Source organism: Neomonachus schauinslandi, chromosome 5 (assembly GCF_002201575.2).
Source record: "Neomonachus schauinslandi chromosome 5, ASM220157v2, whole genome shotgun sequence".
NCBI lineage: Eukaryota > Metazoa > Chordata > Mammalia > Carnivora > Phocidae > Neomonachus > Neomonachus schauinslandi.
In genome coordinates, this window is record NC_058407.1 from 111,423,860 (window position 1) to 111,435,809 (window position 11,950).

General features: G+C 43.4%; 1 pseudogene; it reads left to right on the forward strand.

Moving 5' to 3' along the window:
* Positions 1-480: 480 nt before the first annotated feature.
* Positions 481-802, forward strand: LOC110577264 (annotated as a pseudogene).
* Positions 803-11,950: the final 11,148 nt, after the last annotated feature.

The window sequence follows — 11,950 nt, forward strand, 5'->3', positions numbered from 1 at the left end:
GTCACATGATTATATAGAGAGAATTCTCAAATGTTCTCCTTTGTTTGCCCACAACTGGATTTAAATCAATAAGTACATGTAAATGCCTAAAATTTTGAGTTTTAAGCTCCCTCCCTGGCAGGAAATTAGGCACCTAAAGCAGTTCCTTAACTCTGTCATATATTAGAGACAGAAGCCAGATCTGTAAGCTCTTCACTTATTACTAAGAACAGCCTTGGGGGCAAGGGAACCCGGACTTTCACAGACCTCTTTAGGGCACTTTCCTTCACCTTCATTGGAATACTATGTATCAAAATCAGTCAAAGCGTAGGCAATCCAAAACGAATATGTTTCCTTTTTGGGTTACAGGCACAAGAAGCATGCTTAGCTAAATGTTGAATTTTAAGCCAGAAAACAAGAAGAAACAAAAAACTCAAATCTCCAGTAAGAGGTGTATGAATTACTTTTTTAGGCTTTCCATGCCGATAGCGTTCTCACAAACATGGTGAACGTTCCTAAAACCCGCCGGACTTTCTGCAAGAAGTGTGGCAAGCACCAGCCCCACAAAGTGACACAGTACAAGAAGGGCAAAGATTCTCTTTATGCCCAGGGAAAGCGGCGTTATGACAGGAAGCAGAGAGGCTGCGGTGGGCAGACTAAGCCGATTTTCCGGAAAAAGGCTAAAACTACAAAGAAGATTGTGCTGAGGCTTGAATGTGTTGAGCCCAATAGCAGATCTTAGAGAATGCTGGCTATTAAGAGAGGCAAGCATTTTGAACTGGGAGGAGATAAGAAGAGAAAGGGCCAAGTGATCCAGTTCTAAGCTTCATATTTTGTTAATATTACGAAGACAATAAAATCTTGAGGTTATGTTCACTTCAAAAAAAAAAGTATATGAATTACTTTTTTAGTTTTATGAAACAAAAAAAAAGTCTTAAATCTCAATTAAAAAAGAAATCAAAGCCATACTTCATTATTAGTATGCAAAATCTAGAAAATGGTACAATAAGAGAGCATTCGTCATCACCTTGGCAATTAAATAGCTTCCTTTCACCGTCTCAACACATAGCTCCATACAAGAGTTTATTAACTTAAGGGGCTAAGTTCACATTAATAAAGCTTAACTGCCCTTGGCCAATTGAACAGCAAATCTATAAAACATGCAGCTGCTTTTGGGTATATAGATATATTGATATATCAATCTATCAATAGATCGATAGATTGAGATAGATAGATAGGCATTATCTATCTATAGATAACATATTTATATGCACATACATAATTATTGACAGTTTTTTCCTCAATGCTTCTGTTGCTTCAACCAGAATGCATCACCGGCATGCATCATTAGTGGGTAAATACCTACTGATAAAGTGTTTCCATTCACATGTGCGGTGTTTCTTAGGCTGAAGAAAATTGAAATCACACCGGAGCATCAGCCTTGTAAATGCAAGCACCCTCCCTGGGCGGTGGATGTCTTTCACACTTCTGAAACTGAGCAGCCCACATCCCTAACCTTAAACCGTTAAGTCAGCTCAAGTCGAGGGTCCCCGCCAACAAAGAGAGAGGCTGTCAAAGAAATATCAACCGTTTAATCCCTGCTCCGGTGCATTCATACCTCCCGTTTTGCTTCATGATTCCACCTTCAGCCACTTCAAGCCGGACCCTGGGACCAGATCGCTCTGGCAACTGGGGAATGCCCTCTGCTCATGTAAGATGACCATTTCTCTTTACTCTTTACTGGGCCACTTGACAGACAGCAGGCAGCTAGGGATGGGCTTGCTGGCCCCGCTGGGCTGGCTGGAGCGGCACAGCTCGGTGCCCGCCGCCCCACCCCCACTGGGCTCCGGAATAGGTCGCTGTGGCCTTGGCATTGCTCTGCGGCCGCCACGCAACCCCAGGCCGAGCAGAGGACAGGGCGCGCTAGCAGCCTGCAGACAGTGAGGCCAGGCTGCTTCATTGAGTAACTCGGGACAAGTGTGTCTAGGCGTAAACTCCCACAGTCCTGTTACCATATCCCGGGGGTGGTGAGGCTTTTTTTACCCTTGGGCACCATAACTTTCAACTAGCCAGCTTTGCTCCTGACATCTGGCCTTGCAGCTCCTTCTGCAAGGGAATGAAAGGTGTGTTCTTGGTGTTGGTTTGGGTTTTTAAGTTAAAGTGGGGAGCAAAAAGGAGAAAGAAGTCCGCATCAGGGCCTGTGACCTGAATCAGCAAGTGGGAACTTGGGGGAAGACTGGAGGAGGCCATGGGCAGCCCCCCACCCACGTACCCTCCATGGGACCCGAGACTGGGGGATCCCACCACCCACGCCCCACCCACGCCCCACACACTTGGCTGTGTGAGTGAGTACAGCAGAAGGTGCGACCCGGTTCAGAAGACTGCTGCTTTCTTGTCACCTAGCTGGTCTCAGATGCTGTCACAGTCACCAAGGGGACTAACGATCCCAAAGTCCCAGGCAGGGCCACATCAGGGGCCAGAATGCACGCGCCCGTTTTCCTTCCATCTTCTAGGGACCACTGAGCCGTAAAGTGATTGCCTCCACTGACCTTGGTTTTGTTTTCCTCTTTACCCAAAGCCTCACCACCCACTTGGTCTGGTTCTGCTGCAGGCTTGTGCTTGTGCTTGACAGAGGAAAAAATGGGATCTGGACATCTGTTCATTGTCAGCCCATTGTGTAGAACGCAGGTCAGCAGAGTTTCCCAGGGTCAATGATGTGGACACTGAATCTGGAAACTAAAGGGAAGACTCTGCTCCGGCGCTTGTCTAGTCTCGGCAATAGTCCCCTGGTTTATATGACAAGGACAGACACATAGGGGCAGACTCCTTCTTGAGGGAAGGCTGGCTCCTTCCTCACTGTCTGCCCAGCCTGGAAGGTTGGCGCTTATTGGGTGATGTTTCATGTTCACTTGAACCATAACTTGTCTTCCCCAGGCCTTGGGACCTTTGAGCTGGCCCCTCCCTAAAACTTGCAGTTACCTCCCTGGAGGAGCAGAAAAAAAGGCATTTGGGTGCAGAGTCTAGAGGAGCACAGACCACAGGCAAAAATAATTTACCCAAAATGTCCAGGGGCACATCTGTTCTCAATTAAAAATATATCTGGAAGCCAGAGATCTTGATTTCAAACAGACCCAATGATACGAAAAAGAACTTTTAGCACAGAAGACCTAGTACATAATAAAGGATATAAGGTTTTGTTAGAACATGCGTTAACTATATATATTATATATTAAATATTTTATATATACTATGTATAGATATAGATATAGATATACTATATCTATATATATACTAGAAAACCTTTTTGTATCATGCAAATGCACTGAAGCATATAAGTACTTACTGTTATTTTGTGTCAATCATAAAATTCTAAACTTACCTGAAAATGAAAAAAATTCATAATATTAAACTCTAAATATTAGAGACTAAATGTAACTCAAATTTTATATTTATCCAATTTAACCACAAAAAAATACAAATTTGGGGGCACCTGGGTGGCTCAGTCGCTTGAGTGTCTGACTCTTGGTTTTGGCTCAGGTCATGATTTCAGGGTCGTGAGATCAAGCCCCGCGTTGGGCTCCACGTTCAGTGGGGATCTGCTTGGGATTCTTTCTCCCTCCCCCTCTGCCCCTCCCCATGCTCACACCTGCTCTCCTTCTCTCTCAAATAAATAACTCTTTTAAAAAATATACAAATTTGCATTACACACTCATTTCTTTAAAAGATCTTCAAAACCATCATTATAAAAAAGATAGTAAATCAAAATTCCTGCTGATCTACAGGGAGTGGTATGGCAAAATCTGGAAGGAGGATTTGCTGTAATATCTAACAAAACCAGAGGAAAGAGCAATAGAACAAGTTTGGAAAGATTCTGCAGTATTGCCTATTCTTTCTACAGGTTTTCCTTTAAATTCTTTCAAATCCTCTTCAAGCTTGTATATCTGGGCTATCTTCCGCTAAGCAGTAATTAAGCATTGTTTCATAACACTTACAGGATACTCGCCACATGAAATAGGGACATTTTTGATCCATTTTCTCCTGTCTGTGTTATGTAAATTTGTTTCCATGACAATACCAGTCACATCATCGCCCCCCAAAATGCCATGAGCCTCAGCAAGCCATCATTCAATTTTTGAACAGATGACCATTTATAAAGAAACCTGTTGGGGACTATTCTGCCATTTAGATGTGTCTAGTATTTATATTTCTGGAGAAATAGGTTTTTCTGTATTTTGTAGTTTGGTGACAGAGGGCCATCAGGGGGCTCTGAGTCCTGGAAGTTATTCCTAGTATCTGAGCGTGGTTAGTTCAGTAGAACTGGCTTCCTAGGGGTCATTCCAACCACAGTGTGACTCTCCCAGCCCCCAGCATCCTCGAGTACATACAGACTTAGACACATTCATCACAGGGAAACAATCTTGGGGCAGTGTGGCAACTAAAGCTTCATTTGTTAAAGGTTAATCCAAGGCTGCAGCAAAAATACTCAATAAGGGGGTTATTAAATTTTCTTATTAAATGTAATCAGGGAGCTTTGTTGTCTGAATGTCAGGTGAAAGCCATGACTGGGAAATTTTCTTCTGAGGACAAAAAAGCACAGTGTTATGACGGTAATCATATATCAACATACTCTGTCACTTGCACTTGAGAGTTCTTTAATCTTAATGAAAAGTATCAAGTGTTGAGTGTGCATTTTACAGCTGACGCAGAGCCGTTAGCCAAGGGAGCTTGTCCAGTATTTCAGAAATGCCCTTCACTGCTAAGTCATTGACTCGGCACTGGAGTTTGACAAGAGGGTGACAGGCCATTATCCCTGTGTCAGGCAAGACTCCCACTAGGGTCCCCTTCCTGCCGGTTCTGGATCTTTCAGCTAGAGGACATATTATACTCAGAGACATTTCAGAATAAATTCACGGTAATCACAGACAATCAATACCTTACAGATCATCTGTCCAGACCATTTATTTTTATAAACAAGAAGCCTGACACCCAAAAAAGTAAGATGAATTCTCAGAATAAAGCTGAACTCAAAGCAGAAACCAGGTTCCTAAATATGGGTCTGCTTCAGGAAACTGGGAGACACGTGGGCATCAGAGGGGCAGGGACGTCCTCAGACACATTCCCCGCATGGAGGCTGTGACCATGAACACATCAGACTGGAGAGCTGGAATGTTCCTCCAGCGGAGGATGAACACACTGAGCAGGTAACAGAAAGGTGAGCTAGGGAAGGAATCAAACTGCCCACCACCAAAGGGAGAAAGCCAAGTGGGCCCCAGCTGGCTCTGCTCTTTGAGAACAGACCCAGTGATGCCAAGAGAAGCCAGAAATCAGATTATTTAATGTAAAACCTCCCAATTTCTTAATACTGTCACCTATTCAAAATATTTTTAAGAAAGCACATCTACAGGTATGATTCAGCTCCCAGATCTACAACTTTCAGCTTCTGTTCTAAAGCAATTAATAACGGATCTTTTTTTTTTTTTTCAGACAACCGTGTATACACTGCAGTTACTCTATTCAACCCGTCACCGAGTAGGATTAATTGTCTACTGTAGCCCTCCAACTCTAGTTAAACTCAGCTCTCTGCCTCCTCCGCACCTAGTCCCAGGAGTGGGACGTGTGGGGGAAAAACAGTCAACCATGACCACCAGTGTCACTGAATTCCATGACCACACAGCTCCAATGAGTCCTTAAAGCTGCCTGCCAATTTCTTGGGGGGCCTATTTCGAGTGTCCTCTCTTTTCAGACCTCCCATCCCTCCTGCCCTCTGCTCACTTGCAAGCAATGGCCCTGTTGCCTTTGGGGCATTCCCCGCCGCAACTCCGCCACTTTGATTCTTACCTATGCTGCCTGTCTTCCTAGGTCAAAGGGTGAGCCGCCCGCTCCGCTCCTGGTGGCCCATCCCCTTACGCTCAGGATCTCCCGCAACTGTGCTTTATTTCCTCACCATTATTTCCCCTTCCCTACTGGGTCATTACCATTGGCTTGAAAACATGCTGCCATTTCTGCCATCTTTAAAATAACAAAAACAATCAAACACTCCCTTACTTTCAACCCCTTCCAACTACATTCTCATATTTCTGTTCCCCTTTACAACAAAACCTCTCTGAAGAATTGCCTATATTCTCCTCTCTCATGGTCTCCTGAATCTGCCCCATTGAGACTTGCATCCTCACCATTCCACAAAAACTGTCCTTGTCAAGTTGACAGTGACCTCCACACTGACAACACGGATGATCAACGGCCTCATCTTCCTTCTTGTATCAGCAGCGGGCAGTAGAACACGCCTTTCCTGAACACCTTCTGCATTTGGCTTACAAGATGCCGTTCTTTATTTCTCCTCCTATCTGTCAGTCCCCTCTGAGGGTTCCCTTCTCCCTTCCTGACTTCATTAGAGCAGTTCTCAGCCCCACTTGCACATCAGAACCACTTGGGTAGGGTCTACAAACTTCTGATCCCCCAGCCCTATGCTAGACATTTGAGCCTGAGGAGGAGGCCCCGATATCACTATGTGTTTTTAAAAATCTCTGAAGATGATTGTGCTGTGGAGTCAGGGAAGAACCAGTGCTCCACACGTGGGCATGCGCTAGCCGAAGGTGCTTGGGTGGCTCTGACCTTCTCCATCCATACCCACCCCCTAGATGATGGGTCCCATGCTGGTGGCTCTCAGGTGTACATCTCCACCTTACCTTCTCCCCAAACTCCATACATTATATACCTCACTGCCTACTAGGCAAAACCTCTTTGAATGAAAAACAATTTCCAAAAAGTCCTTTTGACAATAACAATCCCCCTTCCTGGGGCACCTGGGTGGCTCAGTCGGTTAAGTGTCTGCCTTCAGCTCAGGTCAGCAGGGAGTCTGTTTCTCTCTCTCCCTCTGCCCCTCATCTCTGCTCTGCTCTCTCTCTCTCTTAAATAAATAAAATCTTAAAAAAAAAAAAAAAGAATCCCAATTACTCTAAAAGCTCTTTAAATATATGGAGTCCCTTCTCATTTCTTTGCCAATTTCACCTGTTTTCAGCATATGCTCAATCAGTGATAGTAACTAATAAACTATTCATTGTTCATAGAAGCAACGTGTGAATTCTCTCAGATTGAAATATAATGCAAATGAAATGAATCAGACAATTCCAAAGATATAATACAAAATGGGGCCTAGAATTTATACATTTAAAATGAATTACAGATTAAAATGAAGAATCATATCCCATTGATTCACCAGGAAACGCCAGGGAAGAATGGTGTGTTATTTCATAACCTGGAACCAGGCAAAGAATATTTTTAATGTTTTAGGTCTCATTCAGGAGAAAACCCAAACCAGAAATGTCTTCTTCAATCATTGAAATATAGTAAGCATGGATCCAGGGTTCAGAAGAACTGGTCCTGCTCTTAGCAGTTCCCAGCTTTAGGCAAGTCCAAAACTTGCATTTCTTATATCTTCTGTAAAAAGAGAATATGTGTGCACTGCCAACCTTCAAGGGTTTTGTGTGGTTAAACTAAGCACTTTTGGTAATAGTCCTCTGAAGATTATAAAAAAATGATGCTACATTTATTATTATTGTACAACTTAGTGCTCTATTTAATAACCAGGTATTTTAAATAGCACTATGTTAACAATTTATCACAGAAACCTAGAAAAGGAAATCTTACAATTTAGAATGTCTGATATTTGAGGTTCCAATTTTCCCCACAATAATCCCAAGAATGATTTGGCAATAATCCCATGTCCAAGGTCATAAGACTACTAAGAAATTCCTTAAAATTGGTCATTCCAAGTTCATTTTCAAGTATTTTTCTTCTGCTATGTATTATTATTATTATTACTATTACTATTATTATTTTAATTCTGTAGATTCCTTTAGAAAGAAGTCCAATTAAGCAAAGTTTGTCCTGCCTTATGCCTACCAAATCATGACAAAAACTACTCACTTGTCGAAGTTTTTAGTAAATTCTGATTTTCATTAAATTTTAAAATACTCTTTAAGACACTTTGATTTCAAGATGTAGGGAAAACTTCAATGACACTCATTTGTGGACCACATCTAGGCCCAGAATTGCCAGATTCCCGTCAGACTCCATGACAGTTCCCACCTTTAGATACATATATTGTAACTCACTTTCCACTCTATGTCTGGGCCATACCATTTCTTCGAATTAACTGTTGGATGTTGCTGTTCAGTCATCAGTTGCTTCTATGGGAAACCCAGGGGAGATCAACCTTATTTAAGAAATATCTGAATTTTTTAATAAAGGAAATAAAACATGTCCCTAACAATTTCTTGGAAACTCAATATCTATTAATTCAGGCCTCCGAATAATCCTAATATTTTAACGTTGGTTCACAGTTCAAAGTGAGAATTAGCCAGAATGACGAACCTATTACCCAACTCTCCTCGCAAACTAGGGTCTGGGTTTTACAATAGGGACACGGAATGCCTCTGTCTGATCTCTCTTCATTGTGGCTCCACGAGGCATCCCCATAGTTCAAACATGTCTGGCCTAGTGAATTTTTTTCTTAAGTATGGTCACAATCTGTTGTGGTGTCAGATTCACACCAGCTTTGAGGGCTTTGTTGTTCTCTTTCCGGCTTCAGACACTTGCAGTTTCTGGAGTGTTGACTGAGGGTACAAAATAACCAGGTCTGGGCAGATCTGCAGTCTTACCACAGTGTAAACCAGATCACGCATTCAAAACAAATCCTTTCTCCTTTTGATCACTGAAGCAATGGACACTCAATATTGTGAAGTATATTTTTATTATCTTTAGGTCAACTTAAAACAAAATGCACACCATCTTGAGAACAGACCTCCCCAGAACTTCTCAGGTCAAGGGCACACAGGGCCTCATCATTTTGTTTTGGTGTCGAAGTCATTGCTTGGTGCCATGTTTTCATAATCTATCAAGAAGTTAATCAGCTGGGAAATAGCTTCGTGAGGGAAGATCTCCATGGTCGGCTCAGAGTCTGCAAATTTCAATAACCCTTCGAGGTGACATCATCCATATGATTTTGTTACGAGAAAAGGGTAAAGGGACTTCTAGGTGTCATAGAGTCACACACGTGCAGCAATTTAATTTCTCCATTTCCAGGTTTCGGTTTAAAAAAATCTATATCCGGCATTCTGGGAAGGAGGAAAGGGTTGTATGCTATACAACAGTTCCTCTTCTAAGGGGGCTGTGCACCTTCTACGTGGCAATCAGTCCTGTTCTGCTGGAGTCTGATGCTTGTCCTCCTGAGAACACAGGGGACAAGCCCGGGATACAAGTGAGCTTCTCCCTGTAGCGGGGTGGGGGGCGGGGGGGACATTCTAGGACTGGGGAGAGGAAATAAAACAGAACCCCAAGATTCCCCTGCTAGAAGGAACACCTCTGATGTTCTGGGTGTGACTCTTGGTTCTCTACTTTGAGCAATCTTTCAATGCGTCAGAGTCCTTCCCGGAAGTAGACTCCAACATGCCCACTGACCTGAGAAAGCGGGAGAAAAGCTCTGTGAGGAGACAACCATGCAGAGACATCAATCTAAAAATAAAATAATATAATTTTATGACCAGATTATTTAACTTCATGTTCATTTGTAAATCTATATCCTTTCTATTGTCCCTTAGCATTTGTTTGAACTGCAATTTAAGTGTGTGGCCTGACCTCAGTGCTGCCACTTTTGTCCTCAGGAAAAAAAAAATCTCCCAATTTAGAAATCCTGGAATATTTCAGTTTTGTTACTAACGGGGTTTAATGGGCAATGCTGTCACTTTTGATAAGGTCAAGGTGGGGAGAAATAACCATTAGGAACCCACTACTTGGGGTGGGGGGCACCTGGGTGGCTCAGTTGTTTAAGTGTCTGACTCTTGGTTTCAGCTCAGGTCATGATCTCAGGGTCCTGGGATTGAGCCCCATGTTGGGCTCTGCATTGGGGGTGGAACCTGCTTAAGATTCTCTCTCTCCTTCTCCCTCTGCCCCTCCCCACCTCTTAAAAAAAAAAAAAAAAAGAACACATTACTTGGATTCAATTTAATTTCCCAGATGAGAAATGGTTGTAAAGCTTCAAGGTTTGCAAGGAAGCTCCTTAAACGGAACGGAGGAAGGGCGGTGGGGCTTCTACCCGGTCTGTCAGGCAGCAGTTCTCAGGGGAGCGTGGCCACAGGCGAGAGGCAAAAGAAAAAGTCCTGGTGTGGAGGATGCACCAAGCTGAGAAGCAGCTACAGAAAGCTTCCCAAGCTTGACAAAGTCAGAGTCACAAACACACAGAAGCAACACAAAAGGCAAAGTTACATTGCTGAGGCTGACCCCAGCTCTGGAGTCAAGTTCAGTCTTCTAGAGAGCGAGACAGAAAATGTCCCTTCACATCGAGATTATTTAATTTCTGTCCTGCCTTTCTGGGAAGAGATCAGGCAAGTATGTGTCCATCAGGCCAACCACCAGCCTTCACTATCCTTCGGAGTTCCATGAAAGTGAGGGGATGTCATTCCATCTTTTCCCAGTGCTCTCGGTAACTCGGTAATCTCCAGACACAAAAAAATAATTTTTTTCTAACTCAGCAAAGAAAAGATAAACACATTGTATTGCCATTGAATGTATCTAAGGGAGAAATCACATCTAGTGCTACAGAGTACAAGGCAGTTCCTCTGGGGAACTACATTCTGATAGTTTGAGCCTTTCTGTACACAAAGCATAATTACTTCTGAAATTAAAAAAAAAAAGAAAAACACCTAAAAGAGGAAAAATGGAAGGCAGGCAGCAAGGAACGAGGAAGGGATGGAGGACGATGGGAAGGAGGGAGGGAGGGACTCTAGTATGCTCACCTCACTTCCCCGGTAAGGCAGGAGAGCTCTCCATACACTCTCCTCTGCATTTTCCCAGCATCCCAGAGGCATATCAGGAATGGTGTCCTCATGGGGCAGTGATGGCAGCCAGGTGGGCAGTTACCGAGAAGGGTGCCTCACTGTTCCCACCTGCCTTTCTCTCCCCACCCGTTGCCAGAGGAAAATAATTTTTTTCTAACTCAGCAAAATAAAGATAAACACATTGCATTGCCATTGAATGTATCTAAGGGAGAAATCAAAATACAAATTAAATGCACAAGGCAAATGCTTCTATCTTGGTCCACATTGGAGTTGAAAGAGAAGGTGAGAATGTTCCATTTTCCTTGAACAAACCCCATACCCCTGCGTTTGCATTTATTCATTCATTTTTCAATTTACTAAGTACCCACTATGTTCCTGATGCTGGAAATACCCAGATGAAAAGATGTGTCTCTCCTCACCAAGAGTTTATATGCACATACAGAAATCAGAGTGTTTATGTTTGCTGACGTGGAATAGGGTACAAAATGCAGACACACAAGGCAAAGAAGTGTCTAAGTCAGCCTGCGAATTCAGGAAGATTCTCTACACTGAGACTCACTCTCCAGCCATTATTTTTGAGCAGAAATTGCTTTCTTTGGCTTAGGCCTGACCTCTGTTGCAATCACTTCTCATTCATTACGTAAATTTGGCCACTATTAAAAAGTAGCTACCTTGAAAGCAGAGAGTCTCAGTGCAAAAAAATATTTCATCTCTACTTTCTTTCTCTAGTTCTTCTTCTCCTTGCCTTCTCCACCCAAGTGCGCTCTGGTGAAATAATCGTGAGCAGGATCCGTCCCACACACAAAAAGAAAGCAAAAACCAGGTATCAAGTGTGTGTCCCCAGGTGTCTAGCGCTTTTGATTCATTCAAACTTCCAAGGAGGTGACCAACCAGCTCAATTTTCTCAGGACTGAAGGGTTTACCAGGACTCAAGACTTCCCCCTGCCAAAACCAGGAAGGCGGGGCACCTGGGTGGCTCAATCGGTAAGCACCTGCCTTGGGCTCAGGTCGTGATCCCAGGGTCCTGGGATCGAGCCCCATGTCAGGCTCCCTGCAGGGAGCCTGCTTCTCCCTCTCTCACTCCCCCTGTTTGTGCTCCCTCTCTAACTGTCTCTCTCTCTCTGTCAAATAAATAA